This window comes from Sphaerodactylus townsendi, linkage group LG05, assembly GCF_021028975.2.
Source record: "Sphaerodactylus townsendi isolate TG3544 linkage group LG05, MPM_Stown_v2.3, whole genome shotgun sequence".
In the NCBI taxonomy this organism is placed as follows: Eukaryota; Metazoa; Chordata; class Lepidosauria; order Squamata; family Sphaerodactylidae; genus Sphaerodactylus; species Sphaerodactylus townsendi.
This window is the reverse complement of record NC_059429.1, coordinates 126,266,579-126,276,908: the sequence shown is the minus strand read 5'-3', so window position 1 is coordinate 126,276,908 and position 10,330 is coordinate 126,266,579.

The window sequence follows — 10,330 nt, the reverse complement described above, 5'->3', positions numbered from 1 at the left end:
GATTAACCCAGTTCAGGGAGTGACATTATTAGTCGCAGTTGCTATATGGAACCTTCCAGTTCAAAGGCAGTATGCCTCTCGGGGAGGCGAGGGCGTGGAGGTGGAAAAGCGAACCTAATTAGTAACCCCCTCTCGGCACACACAAATAATTAGTAACCCACTCTCAGGAAGTGGTGAGAACCTGCTGGATCCCACCTCTGTGTATATGTGTGTGTGTGTGTGCTTACGTATAATACGTGTGTGTGTGTGTGTATACACACATATACATTTGTGTGTGAGTGTATATACACAGAGAGAGAGAGAGAGAGAGAGCAACACTACGCCCAGCTAAAATATCCGGGGATTTTATTTTTCTTCTTCCCAATGTCCAAAAGCATTGATATTTTTCTTCCTAACATCCTAAAAGATTTGATATTTTCTGTTTCAAGAAAAGACAGACTTGAGCAATTGGGTCCTCTTTCACCGAGGGACGTGTGACTGAAATGATCATTCGTATTGCACGAAAACCATTCCAGAAGCAGCACGAAGTGACCTGAAAGAATCAGTGACCTTCAGGACATTCCCCTTGAAGACAGTGGTGATAAATTTGGCGCTTTGAATGTACAACAGAGAAGCGGCATAGGATATAACAAAAGAATAATACTAAAAGGGTAGCCTACAAATCAAATATCATAAATAAATATTTGTGGGAGGTAGTCTCCCCTGTGACCTCAAATGAACATCTTTTAATTTTTAAACTGCAAATCAGTGTGTGGTTGCTTTCCTGGAGAATCGAAACAAATCTACCTCCCAACAATGCCATTAATTTCAAAGGTAGAGATTTTTAACATGTGTGTCAACTTTCCTACCGTATTAAACTTGTGTGATGCTGGTTGCCTAACTGATTCCCAGCGTAGACAGAAATACAGTGTTTTATCATGCAAATAAAACAGGATAGTTGGCTGGTACATTTCCATTATGTACAAATTAAGACCACACCAGTGAGAGAGGTACATGATGTGAGAAAGAAAATTGTGTTGGGATGCATGCACATGAAGTAAATTTATAACGTGCACTTTTCTAAACAACAACAAACGACAATTGGAGTTGTGTTCAGAGTCATCTGGATTTTGTTGTGGGTGATTTTAACATGGACGCAAAGGGCTTAGGACATCTGAAATTGTTTAACTGGTACTTTGGTTATTGGGAGTACCAAGAAGACTCTATTACCATGGGCAGATTGTCATCTCTTGGCGAGTTTGACGTACCTGTCCACCTACATCCTCAATGAAGTCATGGACAGGTTAGGTTGGTAGTTTGCCTTTACAGACCACAGAAACAAAGAGACCTCTTTGGAAAATGTACCCAACCTCTTGCCCTTGATGACTGAACAGAAGGGTTGATTTTGTCATTTTCCTGGTAGCAGCTGAGTGCCTTCTCCATCCACTGTTTCATCTCAGGTTTCTTGGGTTTATAGGGGCGCTGAGGTGGCTGAACTGGGAAGGACAGGTGGCTGAAATGGGCAGCAGGTGATATGTATCAAAGATAGCAGACTGGCATAGGTCTTTGCTGTCACAAGGTAGTGTTGACAGCAAAGAAATTGTTTGTCTCCACCATCATTTCACCTGTCAAGTGATATCTAGCAGAATTGCTTCAGATGTTGGAAAGCTGGAAAGGCGCAGACTGACATTCCTTGGAAACAGCAATGAGTTCTACTCACAGTGTGTCTCAGATCAAAACAGCTCCTATTAATTGTGACGTGGTGGTTTTAGTTTAACGCCGGAGCTAAGATTAAGGAAACTGAGGCAGGCTCAGCCCCTAAGACTCTCAAAGAAGTGGCAGTTTGGCGCTTTCCCAAGAAATAAAACTCTTGATGTTGGCCAGCTACCAATTTTCCGTTTGAAGATAGGATAGTAGAACAGCCAGTGATTTCACAACTTGGGTGGATATTACATACACACTCATAAAGAGAAAACAAATAACCCTAAACCAAACAAAAACAAAAGGAAGGAAAAATACACAAAAAATATATAGGAAAAAATAGAAATTTGAAAATAGACTCCTGATTTTGACTGAATCAAAAATGAACACACTTAAACATTTACTACTTATTCTCTAATTACAGTTGTAAAATTAATCCTTAGTTATTCTGACTTTAAAAGTTCATGCCATTCTATATTATAGCTATTTACTTCTTCTTCTACTCGTCAAAACCACAAACCATTCTTTTCTATTTTACACAATAAGTCAATAATGGGTTTATCGATTGTGTTTGCACTGTTCCTTGATATGTATGTCTTTAAAGTCTTAATGAAAAAAGAAAGAAAACCAACTTTGATGGTGTCACTTTTGTGGAAGATACAATATGCTGTGGTGCAGGAGACAGAAAATCCAAATGACACCTTCCACTCCCATGGTGATAAAAAATCTCTTTGCTACCCTTTAAATGTACCTCAAGAGTGGTCTGAGAGGAGCTGCATTTTGCCGAATGGTAGAAAGCCCTGTTTCTTAGCCTGTACCTGGCTCAGTTATGGTACTGGCACATTGCTTGTGGATAATCTCCGGCTAGAGATGGGAAAGAGAATTTGTAACCAGATGGCCCTATTATTAGATCCTTACAGGATCATTGATAGGAGAAATCATAAGGTACTATTGATGTGACTAACGGGCCGAACAGATGTTCATGAAAATGCTTTGGAAGGTTCTTTTAAAGGAACCAAGATCAAAAGGACAATAACCAATATCCCTTACTGCCCTTTCCTGTCCTTGATTATTGATGCTGACATATAAAGGGGCAGATAATTTTTATACCCACCTCTATATACTATTTTGTCATATATGATGTCTATTGTGTAGGTTTGCAGGCAGTTTTTTCTTCATGTAACATCCCAGGTTGTCCCGGGTGATGCAGGTGCTGTCTGCGTTGCCATGGAGACCCAGGACTGTGTCGTTTGGTGTCATCATTGTTGTGGGTGTTTTCCTTCCGCGTCCCAGTAGATGTTATTGTGAATGTGCTGCATTCGACTAGCTTTGTTGTGGATGCTTCTCAATTTAGGAACTTTTCAAGCTTCCCTGCAAATTTAGTCTAATGGAAAACGAGAGAGGACTCCGACAACCAACTGTGCCCTCTGATATATGCGATTTTTTATCTTCTTCCTCCCATGTTTGGTTGATCTGTTATGGAAAGAAGAGTACAATGTCCTGTGCCAATTGTCTGTATTTTGCTACCAGAAATATAAAAGGTTTGATGCTTATTACTAATGACGCCAAATAGTGAGGTTTTTGAAACAGTTTAGATTTGGTATTGGGGTGTGTATATATAATTTTCAATGATTTTGCTGATTACATTTCCAGCTGGAATGTGATCACAAGGATTAACTGATCCTCCTATTCATTTCCTTGATTTCTGAAGCATATTATATGAATGTATTATAATGATCCTGATGATCAGGCTTGTTACAGTAAACTGCGAATCAAAAATAAAAATGTATTGAAATTGTAATGTTTGTATTGTATTGTGCAGGGCAAACCATATCAATACAGAACAGTAATCCAGTATTTAGGGCTGCACCTGGCTCCCATGTGGATAGATACAGCAAGGTTGATTTTACACTTTCTAAATGCTCTGCGGCTTAGCCGGGGAGCATACCTGCTGCGGGGCTTCTCACCTTGCTTGTAGTTCCCCACTGCTGCCCGTCTCATTCCTTCACTCGAGTCAGGGCCGGTGAGGGATGGTTCCCCACAAGCCCTGGGCTTTCTCATAAGCCCCGCTTAAGCACCACGAGCTCTTCCATAGTTTCTTTCATGCATGCACGGGCAGCCTCCATTTCCTGAGTTTGGATTGGCTGAAACTCATCCCAGTGGTGGGTTCCAAAATTTTTAGTAACAGGTTCCCATGGTGGTGGGATTCAAACAGTGGCGTAGTGCCAATGGGGCTGGGCGGGGCATGACGGGGGCGTGGCCGGGCATTCCAGGGGCGGGGCATTAATAATTTCTCTGTTACTGTAAAAAACTCTTACTGTAAAAAAAAGTTCCTAATTTCCAGCTGGTAATTTCCATTTCCAGTTTACCAGATAAGCCTCTACAGCTCAAGTGGCAGAGCAGGGAATCAAACACGGTTCTCCAGATTAGAGTGCACCTGCTCTTAACCACTACACCATGCTGGCTCTCTAACTGAAGTAACTGAACTACACTAACTGAACTACACTAACTTTAACAACAGTTTGGTTTATTAAAAAATACTGTCTTTGGAGCTCTGAGTTTTTTTGTGCTTATTTATTTATTTAGGATATTTTAGGACCACCACTTCAAACTCCCACTCAAGGTAGATTACAATTAAAAACCACAGTATAAAGAACAGCGACAATATTAAAACCAAAAGCAAACAATAAAAAACCAATAACAAGCAAGTGGTTGGACATAAGTGAGGATGAGTACTTGCAGGAGCAGGTCTGAGGAAGCCAACAGATGCAGGCCCTCATGGTAGTGTTTATAAGCAGCTGGAAAGAGTGTAACTGTGTAGAAGCCTTGTAGAGCCTGCTCTGAATTATTGTCTTGACCTTGGCCCTAAGTTCCGGATTTGCATTTGTATTGCCCTGGGATTTACCACTGTAAGTTTAGGAACTTTTGGTGTTTGACTTTTGGAAGTGAACTTCGACAACCGAAACCAGACCTTGTGCGTGTGTACTGGGGAAACATGACAGAAGGTACACTGTGGGACAGGTCAGGCTAACAGACCTAACAGATTGAGGCTTACGAAGATCCTTCTCATAAACATGCAAAGCTGCCTTCCACTGAGTCAGACCATTGACCTATCCAGTTGGTCTAGTCTACTTTGACCAGCAGTCTCGGCAGAAGTCTTTCAAATCACCTACTGTCTGACCCTTTTAACCGGCAATGCTGGGGATCAAACCTTGGAACCTCTGCTTTCAAAACATAAGCTCTACCGTTGAGCTATACCCTGATCGGCGTTTTTCAAAAGACTCGCTAAATGAGATTGTAAGCCCCTTTGAGTCTCCTACAGGAGAGAAAGGGCGGATATAAATCCAAACTCCTCCTCCTCCTCCTCCTCCTCCTCCTCCTCCTCCTCCTTCTTCTTCTTCATTGCCTTGAGGTGAGCAGGTATTTTTTGCCTGCTCATCTGAGGCTGCTCTCTACTTTCTTTGATTATGTCTAGCTGGCATTCCACGGATAGGACTATACAGTTGTGGGATCCAAAAATTTTAGTAACAGGTTCCCATGGTGGTGGGATTCAAACTGTGGCGTAGCGCCAATGGGGCTGGCTGGGGCACGACAGGGGGGTGGCCAGGCATTCTGGGGGTGGGGCATTCCTGGGCGGGGCTGTGGCAAGGACGCAGCCGCTGCGCCGGTCCTTGGGTGGGAAATGAATGCACGCAGGCGCAGGCTGCCATGCACACCGGTGCACCTCCTGCTAGACTGCTTCAAGTTCTGCGCGCTGCTGCTGAGAGGAGGGGCATAACTAAGGCAAAAATCATGTGGCAAAATCACCCATTAGTAACCCCCTCTCGGCACACACAAATAATTAGTCACCTACTCTTGGGAACCTGTGAGAACCTGCTGGATCCCACCTCTGGGACTATATTCCAAAAAAACAACATTTTCAGTGTGATATCGGCCACTTCACATGCTCCAAACATTACTTAAAAGTTGCTTGAAAACAGCTGCATGCAACCAGTGCATCATGTGCCATTGTAACGCATAAATCAGGTTGGCTACTTCCCATTGAGAGTTTTGGCTCCATCCCTAGAACATCTGGGAAAGATGTGGAGCGCCTCATGTGTCAAGCAGTCAGCAGGCGGAAACAGTTTCAAGCTGCTTTCACAGATATTTGTAATGTATTGATCCTTCACGTGGCATCTGCTAGAGTACAGTAAAGAGTTCATGAAATTCACAGAAGTACAACAATAGCAGAAAGAATGAATGGAGTCAACTGGTTGTGGTGGGTTTTCCGGGCTATGTGACTGTGGTCTGGTAGATCTTGTTCCTAACGATTCGCCTGGATCTGTGGCTGGCATCTTCATGCAGGCGAAACGTTAGGAACAAGATCTACCAGACCACGGTCACACAGCCCACCACAACCAGTTGAATCCAGCCATGAAAGCCTTCGACAATACAATAAAATCAAAGTTTATCTGTGTCCAATTGCCATCTAGAGCATAGGTGTCAAACTCGTGGCCCTCCAGATGTTATGGACTACAGTTCCCATCATCCCCTACCAGCATCATGCTGACAGGGAATGATGGGAACTGTAGTCCATAACATCTGAAGGGCCGCGAGTTTGACACCTGTGATCTAGAGTGATGGATAAGCGGCTAATCTGGGGGGGGGGGGCTGCATTGGGAAAGCTGGAATGCAGAAAAAAATATGGGCGAATAAATTTTTAAAATTTTATTAAGGGTAAAAGTCTAAACATTTTACTGTACGCTGAATCTGAGCCTGTGAGGGGAGGGGCGGCATCGAAGTTAAATTAATAATAATAATCAGTAATAGGACTGAAGGGATAATTCACAGGTCTACCTGGCATGGTGAGAACGTTTGATGTGCACAGCGCACTGGCAACAGGGGCTGCATGCAAGCTGTGCTAATTGGTACTTTGTGGTGACGTAAAGTGGTTGTGCGATTGTGAATATACTGCTCAAGACATATTCATCACACAACCATAGGCTTGGGGGGGGGGAAATGGCTGGAGCGACAACATGGTGAATGCGGGTTGAAGCAGGATTCTACCAAAATAGAATCAAGGAAGTCTGAAGCAGCACTTATATTGGAACCAGTCGGCCACCTCACATCCTTTGTTGAGTTAAGTGAAGAACGTAACAACTAAGACAGTGGTGGCGAACCTATGGCATGGGCGCCAGAGGTGGCACTCAGAGCCCTCTTTGTGGGCACGCGAAGAGTGCCCCCCCCCTCCACATATAGGCTGGCCTTGGCCGCTGGGCTCGATTATTAGCATTAAACCTAACATCTAGTTTTGGGGAAGCAGTGTAGGTAACCCTGTTAAGCGCTGTTAAACCCCACTATTTTCATGCAAAGAACTAAAGCATGATCCTTTACCTGGGAGTAAGCTCGGTTACTGGCAATGGGGCTTGCTTCTGAGTAAACCCTCCTAGGGTCGTGATTCACCCGTTGGAAGAGTTACATGGTTGCTTCAAAGCAAAGCCACCGACTACCACCAAACTTACTCCCGAGTAATGCGCGCCTCGGAGTCAACTGTTTTTTCTAAACTAAAACCTCAGTATTCAGGTTAAATTGTCGTGTTGGCACTTTGTGATAAATCAGTGGGTTTGGGGTTGCAATTTGGGCACTCGGCCTCAAAAAGGTTCGCCATCACTGAACTAAGTTGAACAGAAATCAGAATGTCCCACACTCTGTTACTAGAAACTGAAGCTTTCAGTAGAGGTGGATGGAACTACATCGTTCTAGTCCCGAAATGTTTTGGTGGGTCCAGGTCTTCCCCTCTCTGAAATTGCCATTCCAGAATGATTCTATGCAGAGCCTCAGATTGTCACTTCGAACTACCACATCTGCAGAGGTATCCAGCAAATATTTCTACCCATACCCTTCCCCCGGTGATAAACAAGCTAGTTCCACCTCTCCCTAAGACTGATTGCAAGAGCCTGACAGAGGGGCTTTCCCCACTACAGAAGGGAGCTAAGGTCGACTCGGCTCCCTTCAGTGGAGGGCGATTCCAGGCTGTCCCCACAGGAATTGAGTTGGCCCCCTGGAACCGAGCTAAGTGGGCGGGACCATCTTGGTGCCTGTTTCGCTCCTCGATCGTGATTGGTGCTTGTGTTATGGCGGGAAACGGGAGCGTTCTTTTTTTTTACAGTTTACAGTTTACAGTTTACAGTTACATGCGCTTTCTGCCCGCCATGACTCTCCCGTTCTGCGCATGCTACAAAAGCAGCTTGTGATTGGTTGAACGGATGAGGTGTCATTTTGATGCTTCCCCACTTCGAAGCTTTGAAGCGGTATCAACTTTGTTCCGACAGAAAAGTGTAGTTCATAATTGCGACAAGGATGTTGCAGTTCGGGGGGGGGGGGGACTGAGACAAAACAATGTTGAGCTCGGTGGCAGTGGGGATTCACTGAGGCAAACCTAGGTAGAAACCAGTTCAACTCTGTCAGTGGGGAAAGCCCCAGAATGTTAGAGCTGAAAAACAGCAATTGGGAGTTGGCAGATAGGGCGTTGACAGATAGGGCGTTGTGAGGGGAAAGAATGAAAATGTGGAATGAAACTGTGAAGAACTGCTTAGAGCTGGCTGAAAATAGTTTGTAACGAAGGATCCCAATTGTTTGGAATAGGATCACAGTTCTTAAATTCAATGGAAGTGAAACGTAACTTTTTATCTCGCTTTCTTCAGTGTTAGGTTGGTACCAATAACAACAACAAAGAACCTTTATTGGCATAAAAATATTATATACACAAGTCCACTTAACCAAATAGAGGGAAACTAAAATGAATTTACAGGAAAAGAGGCTGATGTTCAGGATTTGCTCCTAGAGCGCTGTTTCATGTACAAATCCAAAAATTTGGCCACTGCATTGTTTGCATCACTACTGGGACTGTCCAACAGAAAGAGAATCTTTTGTAAGTCAGATGCATACTCTTTTTTGAGTAGCAAGGATGACAGGTATTTGACTCTGGGTACAGCGTCGAGTGGACAATAAAGTAAAATATGGTCTATAGAGTCTACACAGTTCCCGTTGCTTATGCATAGCCTTAGGTGGTAAGGGGTTTTAGTGAATCTCCCTATTGATACGGCTGATGGAAAGGCATTGCAACGGGCCAACATCATTGCTCTACGGAGACTGGGCATGGTTATCTGGTGCAGGTATTGAGCCCCCTTATTACCAATGCAAGTGATACCCAGAGCTAAAGGAGAGCAAGTCCTGGAAGCCTTTTCAAGTAGGATCTGATGTTCCTGGTCAAATAGCCTTCTCTTCAAAAGTTGAAAAGTCTCTTTAGACGGTAGCATGGCCAGATATTCCAAAGAATTAGGTTGGTACCATAAATGAAAATTAACTCCTTATTTTGTTCAGCTGTATGGGCTGTGTGTCTCAATATCAACACAAGGTAATAGCTTGGTCGACATCAGCCATTCTCAACCAGGGTTCCCTGGTACCCTGGGGTGCCATGAGCATGTCCCAGGGGTACTGCGGCAACACTACCGCCCCCCCTCATTTTTGTGGTGTCTCCCACCGGCTCCAGCAAGGACATGGAGCTGGCCCATGGGGCAGGGCCTGCCACAAGGTCAGCAGCCACCCCCCCCCCCTCAGTGCTACCCTTCACCCTGGGAGGGGAAGGTGGGGGTGTGGCAAGCATGAGCAATGGGAGGGGAAGGTGGAGGGTGGCGGCAGGGGTACCGTGAGATATGAAGAGTGAGGTCAAGGGTACCCTGACCTCGAAAAGGTTGGGAAACCCTGGTCTACATGTAATATAGGACAGGAATAAACGGTGACAGCATGAGAACAGAACAGTGTTTGAGCTCCCAATTCACTCTGAGTGAGTGAGGGCTGGGTTATCCCAATTGCTGATGTCTCTGCGAGTGAGGGAGAGGACCCGAGGTGTGAAATGGTCACGGCTCTCTGAGCACTTTAAGAGAGACAAGAAGAGCGGTGCGTGCGATGTCCTGAAGTCCATATACACTGAACCTGAAAGAGAGAGGTTGTGGAGGGTGGCAGGCACTCTGTGCGAATGGAAGAGTGTCACACACATCCGACCTATGTTACACATATGTATATGTTCCAATGCATCCAGAGGTGTAGCAAGGGGAAAAAGCACCCGGTGCACTGATGCATCCTCCGCCCCCACCCTGCCCTGAAACGGTGTTGTAAAATATGACTTGCAAAACAGAGTTAATGCAATAAGAAGGCAACAGACAGTTGCTTCTACTGAAATAAAGTTTACTTACTAAGAATAAGGGTAAGGGAACTTGGGAGAGAAAAACAAGAAAAGTCTTACTAATTTAGCCAGCTCACTGCTTAGATTATCACGTTGCTAACAAAGAAGAAAACTACTGAGCACGTGCAGAGTGTAACAAAGAATATACATCCAATGTCTACCTGCAGACTGGCATGTAGCACATTACCAGATCTGCCTGACCAATGGGTATCAATTACCTGGTCACTGACTTCTGACCTCACAAACTAATTAGCATGCAGCAATTAACTCCTTCATTACTGGATTGTGTGACTGGCACTTGCCAGATCCCATCAAACTGCCAGGCCAGGCCATGCCCTGCCCTGCCCTGCCCTGCCCTGCCCTGCCCTGCCCTGCCCTGCCCTGCCCTGCCCTGCCCTGCCACGCCACACCCTTGCCACACCCCCA